General features: G+C 46.6%; 1 protein-coding gene across 4 annotated transcripts in view; it reads right to left on the reverse strand.

Annotated features, from left to right (window-relative positions):
- Nucleotides 1-14,232, reverse strand: part of shisa6 (shisa family member 6) — a 283,418-nt gene extending 269,186 nt beyond the window's left edge. For 2 of the 4 annotated variants that reach the window (XM_031894477.1, XM_031894475.1), the window contains exon 1: nt 14,113-14,231. The gene's annotated coding sequence lies outside the window, so the exon portion shown is untranslated. Of the gene's footprint in view, nt 1-14,112 lie in introns of all 4 variants that reach the window. The other 2 variants (XM_031894479.1, XM_031894478.1) reach the window with 2 other exon arrangements.
- Nucleotides 14,233-16,331: the final 2,099 nt, after the last annotated feature.

Here is a 16,331-nt window from a genome sequence, read left to right on the forward strand (position 1 = left end):
AGTCACTATTTATTGGCCTGGGGGGGCTGTTTGTGCCTCTGGGTACTGGGAATGCCAGGGGGGCTGTAAGGTGCCACAGACAGTGACTATTTATTGGGCTGGGGGGGGGCTGTTTGGTGCCTTCTGGGTACTGGGAATGCCAGGGGGGCTGTAAGGTGCCACAGACAGTCACTATTTATTGGGCTGGGGGGGGCTGTTTGTGCCTCTGGGTACTGGGAATGCCAGGGGGGCTGTAAGGTGCCACAGGACAGTCACTATTTATTGGGCTGGGGGGGGGGCTGTTTGTGCCTCTGGGTACTGGGAATGCCGGGGGGGGGGCTGTAAGGTGCCACAGACAGTCACTATTTATTGGGCTGGGGGGCTGTTTGTGCCTCTGGGTACTGGGAATGCCAGGGGGGCTGTAAGGTGCCACAGACAGTGACTATTTATTTGGCTGGGGGGGCTGTTTGTGCCTCTGGGTACTGGGAATGCCAGGGGGGCTGTAAGGTGCCACAGACAGTCACTATTTATTGGGCTGGGGGGGGGGCTGTTTGTGCCTCTGGGTACTGGGAATGCCAGGGGGGGGGGCTGTAAGGTGCCACAGACAGTCACTATTTATTGGGCTGGGGGGGGCTGTTTGTGCCTCTGGGTACTGGGAATGCCGGGGGGGGGGGCTGTAAGGTGCCACAGACAGTCACTATTTATTGGGCTGGGGGGGCTGTTTGTGTCTCTGGGTACTGGGGAATGCCAGGGGGGGCTGTAAGGTGCCACAGACAGTCACTATTTATTGGGCTGGGGGGGGGCTGTTTGTGCCTCTGGGTACTGGGAATGGCCAGGGGGGGGCTGTAAGGTGCCACAGACAGTCCACTATTTATTGGGCTTGGGGGGGGGCTGTTTGTGCCTCTGGGGTACTGGGAATGCCAGGGGGGGGCTGTAACGGTGCCACAGACAGTCACTATTTATTGGGCTGGGGGGGCTGTTTGTGCCTCTGGTACTGGGAATGCCAGGGGGGGGCTGTTAAGGTGCCACAGACAGTCACTATTTATTGGGCTGGGGGGGGCTGTTTGTGCCTCTGGTACTGGGAATGCCAGGGGGGGCTGTAAGGTGCCACAAGACAGTCACTATTTATTGGGCTGGGGGGGGGCTGTTTGTGCCTCTGGGTACTGGGAATGCCAGGGGGGGCTGTAAGTGCCACAGACAGTCACTATTTATTGGGCTGGGGGGGCTGTTTGTGCCTCTGGGTACTGGGAATGCCAGGGGGGGCTGTAAGGTGCCACAGACAGTCACTATTTATTGGGCTGGGGGGGCTGTTTGTGCCTCTGGGTACTGGGAATGCCAGGGGGGCTGTAAGGTGCCACAGACAGTCACTATTATTGGGCTGGGGGGGCTGTTTGTGCCTCTGGGTACTGGAATGCCAGGGGGGCTGTAAGGTGCCACAGACAGTCACTATTTATTGGGCTGGGGGGGGCTGTTTGTGCCTCTGGGTACTGGGAATGCCAGGGGGGCTGTAAGGTGCCACAGACACTCACTATTTATTGGGCTGGGGGGGCTGTTTGTGCTCTGGGTACTGGGAATGCCAGGGGGGCTGTAAGGTGCCACAGACAGTCACTATTTATTGGGCTGGGGGGGCTGTTTGTGCCTCTGGGTACTGGGAATGCCAGGGGGGCTGTAAGGTGCCACAGACAGTCACTATTTATTGGGCTGGGGGGGGCTGTTTGTGCCTCTGGGTACTGGGAATGCCAGGGGGGCTGTAAGGTGCCACAGACCAGTCACTATTTATTGGGCTGGGGGGGGCTGTTTGTGCCTCTGGGTACTGGGAATGCCGGGGGGGCTGTAAGGTGCCACAGACACTCACTATTTATTGGGCTGGGGGGGCTGTTTGTGCCTCTGGGTACTGGGAATGCCAGGGGGGGCTGTAAGGTGCCACAGACAGTCACTATTTATTGGGCTGGGGGGGCTGTTTGTGCCTCTGGGTACTGGAATGCCAGGGGGCTGTAAGGTGCCACAGACAGTCACTATTTATTGGGCTGGGGGGGCTGTTTGTGCCTCTGGGTACTGGGAATGCCAGGGGGGGTTGTAAGGTGTCACAGACAGTCACTATTTATTGGGCTGGGGGGGGCTGTTTGTGCCTCTGGGTACTGGGAATGCCGGGGGGGCTGTAAGGTGCCACAGACAGTCACTATTTATTGGGCTGGGGGGGCTGTTTGTGCCTCTGGGTACTGGGAATGCCAGGGGGGGTTGTAAGGTGTCACAGACAGTCACTATTTATTGGGCTGGGGGGGGGCAGTTTGTGCCTCTGGGTACTGGGAATGCCCAGGGGGGCTGTAAGGTGCCACAGACAGTCACTATTTATTGGGCTGGGGGGGGGGCTGTTTGTGCCTCTGGGTACTGGGAATGCCAGGGGGGCTGTAAGGTGCCACAGACAGTCACTATTTATTGGGCTGGGGGGGGGCAGTTTGTGCCTCTGGGTACTGGGAATGCCAGGGGATCAAATAGACTTATAGACAAATAGACTTTATAAACCTTGACTAATAATAATAATAGAATAACATAAAGTAATGAATATAATTAACCTTTCCATTAGGGAATTAAACAATCTAAATGAAGATGCGCTGGCCCTTTAAACGCAGCTCGAAGTGAAACATTTGCAGGATCTCTTACTGGTCCCTCCGCACATTCTCTTTCATGAGATTTCCGAGAACGGCCTTAGGAGTGCTGCTCTTTATTCTCCATATTTATCAGGACGGAATGGGCTCCGCAGTTGGCTGATCAGAAAGAAAGAGCCGCACTATACGGCCTAAAATGGTGATGTGCTCGGCGCATTGTGCAGCGGGAAGTTGACATTTTCTCTCTCAGTGAATTTTGATTAAGTACGAGGTGAAAAGTGCAATGTGTGCCATGGGCCTGGCACAGGTGAAAAGATATTTAATCTGCTATGGATTTAGGAATGAAAATAAATGCTTGCAAAGTGACTGGTTCAACGTACAGGGCACAAAGAAGCAACGGGGCTCATTTATCAAGCTTCCCGGGGATGTTGTGTCAGCAAAAATACCCAACAATGAAGATTTCCACTGTGATATTAGTGCTCAGCATTCCCTTTATTGTCCCTGGCACACCTACTTATATCTGGCTGCATTTGCTGTAAGTGTGCCCCAATCTATTAACATGATAATGGCAACATCAGCCATCGAGGTCTCATCCATCTCGGGCGGGTTTAGTCGGACCATAATTGCACCGAAGCCTCCGGGGGGCACCGACTTTATCTCCCAAGTGAACTGTGGCTAAAAGGGAAAATGTGCAGCCGTCATCTGGTTTAACAAGCCGTTATACAGAGACCTTCTAACATACAATATAGGATCTATTATCCAGAATACTTCCCATTGTACATCTGAAATAATCCTGCATTAAGGCTCCTAAAAAGCCATTTAAACACGTTCCAGTGACAAAAATTACAAGGGCTAAGTAATAACTAATTCAGATTCACATTTCACGGCAGCTTAGGAGCCAGTCCAGTCTGCATCAGAATTTAATAATCAGCTTCCATGTTAGGTAAACCTGATTTATTGTTTAATGATTTCTGACCCCACCCCCCCACCCCAAAAAAAATTAGGAGCAGCCCAGAGCCCACTGAGCATGTGCAATGCCACTGACACACCAAAGATGGCCTAACAAGATCAAAAATGGGCAGATACTAGGGGCACCAATAAATGCTTAGATCATTATATTTACGGGGCTGCTCTTTGCTGGATCAGTAAGATTAGTACAGGTATGGGACCCCTTATCCAGAGACCCGTTATCCGGGAATTTCCGAATTATGGAAAGGCCATCTCCCATAGACTCTATTATAAGCAAATAATTCTATTTTTTAAAAATGATTTCCTTTTTCTCTGTAATAATAAAACAGTACCTGTACTTGATCCCAACTAAGATATAATTACCCCTTATTGGGGCAGAACAGCCCTATTGGGTTTATTTCATGGTTAAATGATTCCCTTTTCTCTGTAATAATAAAACAGTACCTGTACTTGATCCCAACTAAGATATAATTACCCCTTATTGGGGGCAGAACAGCCCTATTGGGTTTATTTCATGGTTAAATGATTCCCTTTTCTCTGTAATAATAAAACAGTACCTGTACTTGATCCCAACTAAGATATAATTACCCCTTATTGGGGCAGAACAGCCCTATTGGGTTTATTTCATGGTTAAATGATTCCCTTTTCTCTGTAATAATAAAACAGTACCTGTACTTGATCCCAACTAAGATATAATTACCCCTTATTGGGGCAGAACAGCCCTATTGGGTTTATTTCATGGTTAAATTATTCCCTTTTCTCTGTAATAATAAAACAGTACCTGTACTTGATCCCAACTAAGATATAATTACCCCTTATTGGGGCAGAACAGCCCTATTGGGTTTATTTCATGGTTAAATGATTCCCTTTTCTCTGTAATAATAAAACAGTACCTGTACTTGATCCCAACTAAGATATAATTACCCCTTATTGGGGCAGAACAGCCCTATTGGGTTTATTTAATGGTTAAATGATTCCCTTTTCTCTGTAATAATAAAACAGTACCTGTACTTGATCCCAACTAAGATATAATTACCCCTTATTGGGGGCAGAACAGCCCTATTGGGTTTATTTCATGGTTAAATGATTCCCTTTTCTCAACACAGAGCAAAATATGACCACTCTGTAGCATACTGATCTTATTTAGACCTCTGTGCTATTGATTAAGGCCCCTCCGATCCCAACACTATGGGGCTGATTTACTAACCCACGAATCCGACCCGAATTGGAAAAGTTCCGACTTGAAAACGAACATTTTGCGACTTTTTCGTATTTGTTGCGATTTTTTCGGCTTCTTTACGCGTAAAAATGCGAGTTTTTCGTAGCCATTACGAAAGTTGCGTAAAAAGTTGCGCTTTTTTCGTAGCGTTAAAACTTACGCGAAAAGTTGCGCATTTTTCGTAGCGTTAAAACTTAAAAGGTGCAAAGTTTCGCGTAAGTTTTAACGCTACGAAAAAAGCGCAACTTTTTGCGCAAGTTTTAACGCTACGAAAAATCGCCAGATTTTACGCAACTTTCGTAATGGCTACGAAAAACTCGCGTTTTTACGCAAAAATCGTATTGGTAACGAAAAATTCGTAAAGAAGCCGAAAAAAATCGCAAAAAATACAAAAAAAATCGCAAAATACCGATCATTACGAAAAAAACGCAATCGGACTCATTTCGACCCGTTCGTGGGTAAGTAAATCAGCCCCTATGTATTTATTAAACCTCCTTATGTAACGGTGTCTCCTCTATGACATGTACCGATAACATTTTTTCCAGACCTGCAATGGGCCCAAGGCAGATTCCTGATATTCCCCCTTGAGACCTAATTGGTTCCTTGAGGAAAGTCCAGTGCAGAGTTGAATGTAATTGATTGGTTGCCTCGGTGCACAGTGGGATTTCGCCGATGCTGAAATGACAGACTATCGGGATTTGGCGCATATGCCAAATGCCACACAACTGATTTCTTCGCCGGCGCAATTATTTTTATCTTATAAAAACTTGGAAGGATTGAGCTGTAAACAAACGGAAAGGAAAAAAAGACTTTAAAAGGGGAAGAAACATGAAAGAAAGCAGAGAGAGAGGGAATGTACACACAGATAACAGTGTTCCTGCACTCTCTGAAAAATGTTTTGCTCTGGGGAAATCCTATTATCTCCACTCGCTATAAAGGAGCTGGAGCTAAACTGTCAAGTCTATAACAGAGCACATCTCTCCCAGAAACTCATCAGCACTAGGTAAACGCCTGTAATTGGATTCCACAAATGCATTTGCCAAATGCAGCCGCCGCCACCGCCGCTTCGGGGGCCCCCACTTGCAAAGAGAGAAGAAAAACAAAAGATACGTCTCTTATGCTTCCCAGTAAAAGTGTCATTTTCATCTGAAGAAGAGTAGCTGGGGGCACAGAACTTTTAGTATAATGTAGAGAGTGATATTCTGAGACAATTTGCAATTGGTCTTCATTTTTTATTATTTGTAGTTTTTTAGGTATTTCAAGAAGTGTTCAGAAGCTCTCCAGTTTGGAGTTAGAACAGCTATCTGGTTGCTGGGGTCCAAATTACCTTAGTAACCAGGGAGTGGTTTGGATGAGAGACTGGTATATGAATAGGAGGAGGGGCTGAATAGAAAGATAAGGAATAAAAAGGAACAATAACAATAAAACTGGAGCCTCACAGAGCAATAGTTTTTTGGCTGCCGGGGTCAGTGACCCCCATTTGAAAGCTGCAAAGAGTTTGAAGAAAGCAAATAATTCAAAAACTATAAAAAATAAATGACGACCAATTGAAAAGTTACTTAGAATTGGTCATTTTGTAACATATTAAATGTTACATTAAAGGTGAACTGTGAGATTAATAAGGGTCTGTCACTGAGCCAAATGTGGTCCTTCATGGACCTAAGCCTGCCCAAGATCTTCATTGACATCTTTGGCAGGGTCCCTGTGAAAGAGGGGGACACAAGGGGCTTTAAAGTGCAAATAGTGGGGAGCAATGGGAGCAGAACATGCCGGGAAAGTGGATGAGTGTTCGGCAGATCAAATGCCGGTGGGATTGGGGGTATGGGACATTTGTTTGTAGGGGCCCCATTCTACTACATTCTACTGTCAGGGTTCTTCAGTCCGTTCCCTCTCTGCTTATAGCTATGCCTTTTGACTGTACAGTTTGCTTACTACTCTTAAGGTGGCTGTACACGGGCGATATTGTGTCCTTTAGACTGATTCAGCAGCTTATCAGCCCATGTAGGGGCACTAACGACGGGCCTGCCTGACCGACATCTGGCCTGAAATCGTCAGATCTCGATTGGACAGGTTTGATTTTTTCTGTTGATGTAGTCCCCGGACAAATGGCGTCTATACCCATTGTTTTAATTCGATAGTTTGGCCCCAGGGCCAAACAACCAAACAGTCCGATATCACCAACCTGTATGTGGGGATGTCGGGAGAAGATCTGCTCACTTGGTGACCTTGCCAAACAAGTGGATCTTAAAGTCCCCATAAACGGGCGGATTTTAGCTGCCGATATCGGTCCCTTAGACCGATTTGGCAGCTAATTGGTTCGTGTATGGGCACTACCGACGGGCCTGCCCGACCGATATCTGGCCTGAAATAGATGGGGCAGGTTAAAAAATCTAGTCGGATCAGGGACCGGATTGGCTCGTTGATGCGGCCCCCAGACCGACTTTTTCAATACCCATCGTTATAATTATCCGATATCGCCCACCCGTAGGATCGGCCCATGTATGAGGACCTTTACAGTGTATGGCCAGCTTTAGCCTCATGTTTCCCATTTCTTTCCCCTCAGGGTCCATTTTGCATCCTTACCAGCCATAAAAGTTACAGAGGATCGTACCCAAAACCAATAGGGGCTGGTATAGGATTCTGAACCCAGATTTTCAGGTTGGGTTGCCTTATTTACCCCTTTAACGCATTAACAGTCCGAGTTAAAAAACAATAAATACAATTTGTGATTGAGATGTCACCCACAGATGAGTTTATATAATAACTAAAGCTAGAGGCAAGAAGAAAGAGCACTAGCAAGTACAGTGAATTTATAGCCTGCTGTCCAAAGGGCCGGTGATAGGCCGTCTCCTTCCCGTATTGTTGGCGAGTTTATTTTGCGACTCACTACACAGCTAGCCCCGCTGCCCTCATTTAGATTAGCTGCAGGGATGTTCCGCTTTCTGTCTCCAGCACTATATGTTCTACTTCAGTAGGTGCTGCTGGCTGCAGGTAAAATCTGACGTATTATATACAACAAGCTATTTCTGGGTACAAGGGGGAATAGAAAAAGTTATTCTATCATTTTAAATCAGAGGTTTTTGAACTTATTTAGCTCAAGCCCCTCTTCACCGTTTGTTATAATCGGCCTGTTTCTGGGAATATTTGTAGTATAGAGAAAGAGAGATATAAGGGGTCATTTACAAAGTCTGAGGTTGGATGCAAACCCTGTCCCTCACTATGCACCAACCGGACACAGCTCTTTGCACTCCAGAATGCTTTTGAAAGTGATGTATTTGTTAGGGGTGCACAGGGGAAGGAATATACGTCGCACCATTGTGCCTCTTAACTTGTACAAATGAATGGGCCCTATAGCAAGTAGGAAGGACAGGCTGGGTACCATTTGTTCATAATAATGTTACAGATTTAGTCCCTAAGACACCCAGGCCAGCAAATGAACACCCTAAATCCCCCCCTAACTGGCCTTCAGGCTGGGCCCCCTTACCTCATAAAAAGGTTACAGATATATAGAAACATTGGGGTAACAGTCACCCCGCTATAGTTCCAGGGGTACCCAGGGCACAAATAAGCACTCACCCCAAATCCCCCCTAACTGGCCTTCAGGCTGGGCCCCCTTAACCCATAACAAGGTTACAGATATATAGAAACATTGGGGTAACAGTCACCCCACTATAGTTCCAGGGGTACCCAGGGCACAAATAAGCACTCACCCCAAATCCCCCCCTAACTGGCCTTCAGGCTGGGCCCCCTTAGCCCATAACAAGGTTACAGATATATAGAAACATTGGGGTAACAGTCACCCCGCTATAGTTCCAGGGGTACCCAGGGCACAAATAGGCACTCACCCCAAATCTCCCCCTAACTGGCCTTCAGGCTGGGCCCCCTTAGCCCATAACAAGGTTACAGATATATAGAAACATTGGGGTAACAGTCACCCCGCTATAGTTCCAGGGGTACCCAGGGCACAAATAAGCACATTGAACAAATACCAGATTATGAATTAATATCAAATGATTATGTGAATAGGTAGGATATATCAAGCCCATATATGGGGTTTCCAAGCTTGGAAAGATTTGTCATAGGGTTGGGAAAGTAAGTCAGACCATTATTCATTGCCCATTACATTGTTTACGTGGCTTTTCTTATATGAAGAAAGCCAAGATTTAGATGCAGTTTTAAGGTCCCCATACACGTGAAGATTGGCGAGATCGTCAAGCGAGCGGATCTTCACCTGATATCCCCACTTACGGATGGGCAATATCGGGAGAATAAAGGCTAATTCTGGGGCCAAGCGATCGAATCATAATGATGGGTATAGGCAAAATCGGTCCTGGGACCGCGTCAACGAGCCGATGCGGTCCCTGATCCGACTAGATTTTTTAACCTGCCTGATCAATATTGGGCAGGCCCGTCGGTAGTGCCCATACACGGGTCCATTATCTGCCGAATCTGTCTAAGAGACACATATCGGCAGCTAGAATCGGCCCCGCGTATGGGGACCTTAAAGGTGCCCATACATGGGCCGACTATAGCTGCCGATATGGGTCCCTTGGACAGATTCGGCAGCTAATCGGCCCATGTATGGGCGGAACAGAGCTGCCTGGCCGACCGATATCTGACCTGAAATTGGCCAGATCTCGATCAGCCAGGTTGGAAAATCCGGTCAGATCGGGGACCGCATCGGCTCGTTGATGCGTTCCCCGAACCGACTGCCCCATAAGCTCAAAAAGGCCAAACGATCGGATTATTTTTTTTAAAGCAGCTTGCTACCCGATATCGCCCACCCGTAGGTGGGGGATATCGGGTGAAGATCCGCTTGCTTGGCGACATCGCCAAGCGAGCGGATCTTATGGTGTATGGGCACCTTAAGGAGTAGTTGGCCTTTAAATTAACTTGACTTAAACTTATTTAGACAGTGATATTCTGTAACAATCTACAATCAGTCCTCATTCATTCTTTGTGTCTCTTTTTCTAATTATTAAGCCTTTTCTTCAGTAGCTCTCCAGCTTCTATCTGGTTGCTGGGGTCCAATTTACCCTAGCAACCAAGCAGAAGTCTGCATGAGAGACAGATGATAAGAAGTAAAAAGCAGCAATAACGTGAAAAGTGTAGCCTTTAAGATTAGAACTTTAAATAGAGCTCTTCCCATTATCTATAATGTAAAAAATATGCCATATTTGCCCCTGACCTTAAGCTGAAGAAGGATATGCAGTGTGCTCAGATCTTATCAGCGTTGGTAAATATGCAATGAATGGAAAAGCAGATGGTGGACTGCTGGGTAATAACAGGTCAAACGCAGTAGATTATCTCACTAATAAAGGAGTCTTTGAGGTTAAACTGCAGAAAGACATCTCCCGACTTGCTGAGCGCAATTTCAATCACAGCTTACTCAGAAATTCCCAGTTTTGCAAAGTGTAATCTGCAGTTTTATCCGGCGCTGTGATCCCGGCGGGATTATCGGCCGCGACAAGGTCTCCTCTCTTGCACCAAGGGGGTCAGCGGGCTCATAATTGGCACGTAGGGCTTCGATTTCCAATACGGGGCTGGCGTGCCGCTCACGGATTAGGGCGGAATGAGGGCCGGGAGGATTTATGAAATTGTGTTCTTCCTCCGTCCCCAAAACACCGGCGCAGAAGGAAAGATTAGGGAAATAAATGAGGCTCTGAGAAGATACAATGGGCCGGGCACAGGCTGGAGAGGCAACGCTTAACGACCACGCTTGGAATTGGGCAGCAAAGCCTCTGCCGTAGGATCCTGCCGACTAGTGATGAGCGAATCTGTCCCGTTTCGCTTCGCGAAATTTGCAAAACGGCGGAAATGTCGCGCGTCAAAAAAAATTGCCGGCCGCGGCTATTGTTTCGTCGCACGGCTATTATTTCGTCGCCCGTGGCTATTGTTTCATCGCACGGCTATTATTTAGTCGCCCGTGGCTATTGTTTTGTCGCACAGCTATTATTTAGTCGCCCGTGGCTATTGTTTTGTCGCACAGCTATTATTTAGTCGCCCGTGGCTATTGTTTCGTCGCACGGCTATTATTTCGTCGCCCGTGGCTATTGTTTCGTCGCACGGCTATTATTTAGTCGCCCGTGGCTATTGTTTTGTCGCACAGCTATTATTTAGTCGCCCGTGGCTATTGTTTTGTCGCACAGCTATTATTTAGTCGCCCGTGGCTATTGTTTCGTCGCACGGCTATTATTTCGTCGCCCGCGGCTATTGTTTTGTCGCACAGCTATTATTTAGTCGCCCGTGGCTATTGTTTCGTCGCACGGCTATTATTTCGTCGCCCGTGGCTATTGTTTCCTCGCACGGCTATTATTTAGTCGCCCGCGGCTATTGTTTTGTCGCACAGCTATTATTTAGTCGCCCGTGGCTATTGTTTTGTCGCACAGCTATTATTTAGTCGCCCGTGGCTATTGTTTCGTCGCACGGCTATTATTTCGTCGGCCGCGGCTATTGTTTTGTCGCACGACTATTATTTAGTCGCCCGTGGCTGTTGTTTAGTCGCACGGCTATTATTTCGTCGCCTGCGGCTAATGTTTCGTCGCACGGCTATTATTTTGTCGCCCGCAGCTATTGTTTCATCGCACGGCTATTATTTCGTCGCCCGCGGCTATTGTTTAGTCGCACGGCTATTATTTCATCGCCTGCGGCTAATGTTTCGTCGCACGGCTATTATTTCGTCGCCCGCGGCTATTGTTTAGTCGCACGGCTATTATTTCATCGCCTGCGGCTAATGTTTCGTCGCACGGCTATTATTTCGTCGCCCGCGGCTATTGTTTCGTCGCACGGCTATTATTTCGTCTCACGGCTATTATTTCGTCGCCCGCGGCTAATGTTTCGTCGCACGGCTATTATTTCGTCGCCCGCGGCTATTGTTTCGTCGCATGGCTATTATTTCATCGCCCGCGGCTAATGTTTCATCGCACGACTATTATTTTGTCGCCCGTGGCTATTGTTTCGTCGCATGGCTATTATTTCATCGCCCGCGGCTAATGTTTCGTCGAACGGCTATTATTTTGTCGCCCGCAGCTATTGTTTAGTCGCACGGCTATTATTTCGTCGCCCACGGCTAATGTTTCGTCGCACGGCTATTATTTCGTCGCCCGCGGCTATTGTTTCGTCGCACGGCTATTATTTTGTCGCCCGCGGCTAATGTTTCGTCGCACGGCTATTATTTCATCGCCCGCGGCTATTGTTTCGTCGCACGGCTATTATTTTGTCGACAATTTTTGGACGCATGCCGAATTTTTTCATCCGTTTCGCGAAACAATCCGCCAATGGCGAAACACGGAAATTCGCTGCGAATCCATGCCTGGCGAAACATTTCGCCCATCACTACTGCCGACAGATTCCCTAAACCCAATGCAGCACATTCTCACTATAATGCAGCAATATAATACATAGATCATGTATTTAGTTGGATCTTTGGGAGAGCGTTCGGTATGATGAATTCGGTGTGTTTGGGTGTAATTAGAAGGACATTGGAGCAAGCAATCCCTTTGAAAAATTCTTTCCTTGCTTAGTGTCATTTATCATAAATTTTCAGCCTATCGTACCAAAGCAGGCCTCAATACATTTGTGCCCACTGAAGTCTGGTGGAAATCAGGGCCATATATTATTTTTATTTCCTGTGATTTATATAGTGCCGACACATTTCCTCAGTGCTTTACAAAGATTATCATTCATGTCTGTCCCTGCCCCAGTGAGCTTACAGTCTAAGGTCCCTATCCCATTCCCATTAGCCCCTGCCCCAGTGAGCTTACAATCTAAGGTCCCAATCCCATTCCCATCAGCCCCTGCCCCAGTGAGCTTACAATCTAAGGTCCCTATCACATTCCCATCAGCCCCTGCCCCAGTGAGCTTACAATCTAAGGTCCCTATCCCATTCCCCATCAGCCCCTGCCCCAGTGAGCTTACAATCTAAGGTCCCTATCCCATTCCCATCAGCCCCTGCCCCAGTGAGCTTACAATCTAAGGTCCCTATCCCATTCCCATCAGTCCCTGCCCCAGTGAGCTTACAATCTAAGGTCCCTATCCCATTCCCATCAGTCCCTGCCCCAGTGAGCTTACAATCTAAGGTCCCTATCCCATTCCCATCAGTCCCTGCCCCAGTGAGCTTACAATCTAAGGTCCCTATCCCATTCCCATCAGCCCCTGCCCCAGTGAGCTTACAATCTAAGGTCCCAATCCCATTCCCATCAGTCCCTGCCCCAGTGAGCTTACAATCTAAGGTCCCTATCCCATTCCCATCAGCCCCTGCCCCTGTGAGCTTACAATCTAAGGTCCCTATCACATTCCCATCAGCCCCTGCCCCAGTGAGCTTACAATCTAAGGTCCCTATCACATTCCCATCAGTCCCTGCCCCAGTGAGCTTACAATCTAAGGTCCCTATCACTATGATCAATTTAGTAGTTAATTATCCAGCCTGCATGCATGCATTTGGAGTGTGGGACGAAACCCAGGCAGACATGGGGAGAACATATATACTCCTTGCAGGTAGCACCCTGGCTGGGATTGAACTCAGGACCCCAAAGCTCACTGAGCCACCATGCTGCCTAAGGTGCCTAAATTTACTGGACCTTGGGTGCCTATATATAAGAATTTATCTTATGCAGATCCCACTTAATAACTATGTATTCCCAGCAGGGGACCCATGTTACCAGCGTAGCTCAAGAAGCCATTATTAATGTGTACAATTCACAAACACATTCTGCCAGGCTGTGGCTGCTAACCTGGAATATACATAGAACCCCTACATCGCCCTGTGGTGTATATACACTTTATATACACTGTAATAGCTAATATGGCTTCTTAAAGGGGTGGTTCACCTTTAAGTTAACTTTTAGTATAGAATGGCAAATTCTAAGTAACTTTTCAATTGGTCTTCATTATCTATTTGTTATAGTTTTTAAATTATTTGCCGCCTTCTTTGCAACTTTCAAATGGGGGTCACTGACCCCGGCAGCAAAAAAACTATTGCTCTGTGAGGCTCCAGTTTTATTGTTACATTTTAGTACTTATTTTTCTATTCAAGTCTTCTCTTATTCATATATCAGTCTTTCATTCAAACCAAACCCTGGTTGCTAAGGTCATTTGGACACTAGCAACCAAATGCTAAAAACTCTAAACAGGAAAGCTGCAGAACAAAAACTAAAATAATACTATAGAAAAAAAAAAACTAAACATAAAGACTAATTGCAAATTGTCTCAGAATATTCCTTTTTATAACTTACTAATAATTAACACAAAGGTAAACAACCCCTATAAGCAGACAGGTGTAATTATAGACAACAATAGAAATGATAACAAATATTTAGCTTAAATCAAAATAAACATTACCTTTTAGACATCCCTGGTTCTGCCGCCTGTATTGGTCAGGTAAGGAGTGGGGAAACCCTAGTCCCACAGCTGATTACCAGATTACCTGCAGCTGAGGCAGCACAGACATATAACAACCTGGGCTAGGGCCCATACAAATGGGAGTTTTTATCATGGATTAGGGGCCACAGGGTTGAGTGTGCCTAAGTGCACCAGCTGAATGATTCCATTTCATTGCACTTAGCATTTAGGTCTGCTCTGCCATGTTTACATTCTTTTTAATGCACTTTGCTCCATGTTTCCCAATTAGAACACATTACACTATAGAAATACACAAACACACTTATTTGTATTAAATAAAAGCATATAAATACAAGATGTGCATTTCCAACTTATCTCTATAGGCACCATAACTTCCTCCTTCCTTCCATCTATATAAAGGGAAAAGATGGAGGAGTCACCTACACCACTAGGAGGACTAGCATTTCAAAATGGACACAGTTAAATTTAGGCCAGCTATACTTATGTATCAAAGACAAGTAGAAGAATAGAGAAAGACAATTAAGGAACCCAAGAAAACATACAGGGGTAATAAAACCGCAGTCCCTAGGTTGCCTATGCCAAAACACTAACAATGGGGCAGTCCTTCTAAAGGTGGCCATACATCTTCCCCCGATATCCCCACCGACGGGTGGCCGATATCGGGGAGCATTTAGGTAAAAAAAAAAATAATCCGATCGTTTGGCCCTGGGGCCAAAAGATCGGATTATGTGGGCAGCAATGGGGCAGTCGGATCGGGGACCGCATCAACGAGCCGATGCGGTCCCCGATCCGACCGGATTTTCTAACCTGGCCGATCGAGATCTGGCCAATTTCAGGCCAGATATCGGTCGGCCAGGCCGCTCTGCTCTCCCCATACACGGGCCGATTAGCTGCCGAATCGGTCCAAGGGACCCATATCGGCAGCTATAGTCGGCCCGTGTATGGGCACCTTTATTGTGCATGGAGGGATGTGGGTCATGGAGAGTACCAATAGGGAGTAGTCCAGGTTAAGTGGTGTAACTGCAAAAGCCCAAGCCCCCCTTGTATTCTTATTCCTTACCTTTACATAACCTACAACGGAGCAGAGTGTCTCCATATCATTTATACAGGTGAAGACACATGGAGCTACTAGTAGCAGCTAATTGCTACAAAAAGAGACAATGCTGATCATTTACTGATAATTGTCTCTATGTGTGTTTCAGCAGAGGCAATTCTCACTATTGTCTATAGCAGGGGATTTTCTAGTGTTCTGTATCTGTGACAAGTAGCTGCAATTAAAGGAAAAGGAAAGGTAAAATCACTGGGGTGCACAAATGTTAGGCGCCCCCCCAGTGATTGTAATCACTTACCTTATACCCCGGGCTGGTGCTCACAGCTATCCTGGGCCAGGGCAGTTTGCTCCTAACAAGAGCACCAACTGGTGTATAAAGTAAGCGATTAAAGTTACTGGGGGGTAAATCTTTGCCCTAAAGGTCTAAATCTTAGTGGAACCTAAGGCAGGGACATGCACTATTGAGAGAGAACATTGCTGTGTTATTGAAAAGTTATTGGCAGGGCCATATATTTTATATAGAAAGCCTAGGGCATTTTTACAGAGCAGAAGTGTCTCTGTATATAATTGCCCCTATCTTCCACTGGACAATTTTCTCTAAATCCAGCAGCTCTGGGGGAAGAGGGGTTACTCTCCCCCAAGGTGATTGGCATACGTACAAAGTCTTCCCTGTGGATGTTCCACTTAAGGAGGCCATACAGTGGCAGATTGTAGCTGCCGATTTGGGTCCTTCAAACCGACGGGCCAACGTGACTGATATCTACCCTACACTTGGCCAGAGCTCGATTGGGCAGGTTTGATTTTCTGTCAGATTGGGAACGGCATTGGATCGTTAATGCGGTCTTAGGTTGGACAGCGCCAATGCCTGCCAGGCTGATATTGCCCACCTTAGAACTTACCATGTATGGCCACCTTTAGATAGGGTAGGGGGCAGTTAGCAGCGCTATGCCTGCCGACCAGATAGATAAACCTTACAGAAATATACAGTGATAGTATCGAGTTAACTTACAGTACTGTATATGTAACTTATTATAGAATGGCCAATTCTAAGCAACTTTTCAATTAGTCTTCATTATTTATTATTCATAGTTTTTAAATTATTTGCCTATATTTTCTTCTGCCTCTTTGCAGCTTTCAAATGGGGGTC

Source organism: Xenopus tropicalis, chromosome 10, assembly GCF_000004195.4.
Source record: "Xenopus tropicalis strain Nigerian chromosome 10, UCB_Xtro_10.0, whole genome shotgun sequence".
NCBI lineage: Eukaryota > Metazoa > Chordata > Amphibia > Anura > Pipidae > Xenopus > Xenopus tropicalis.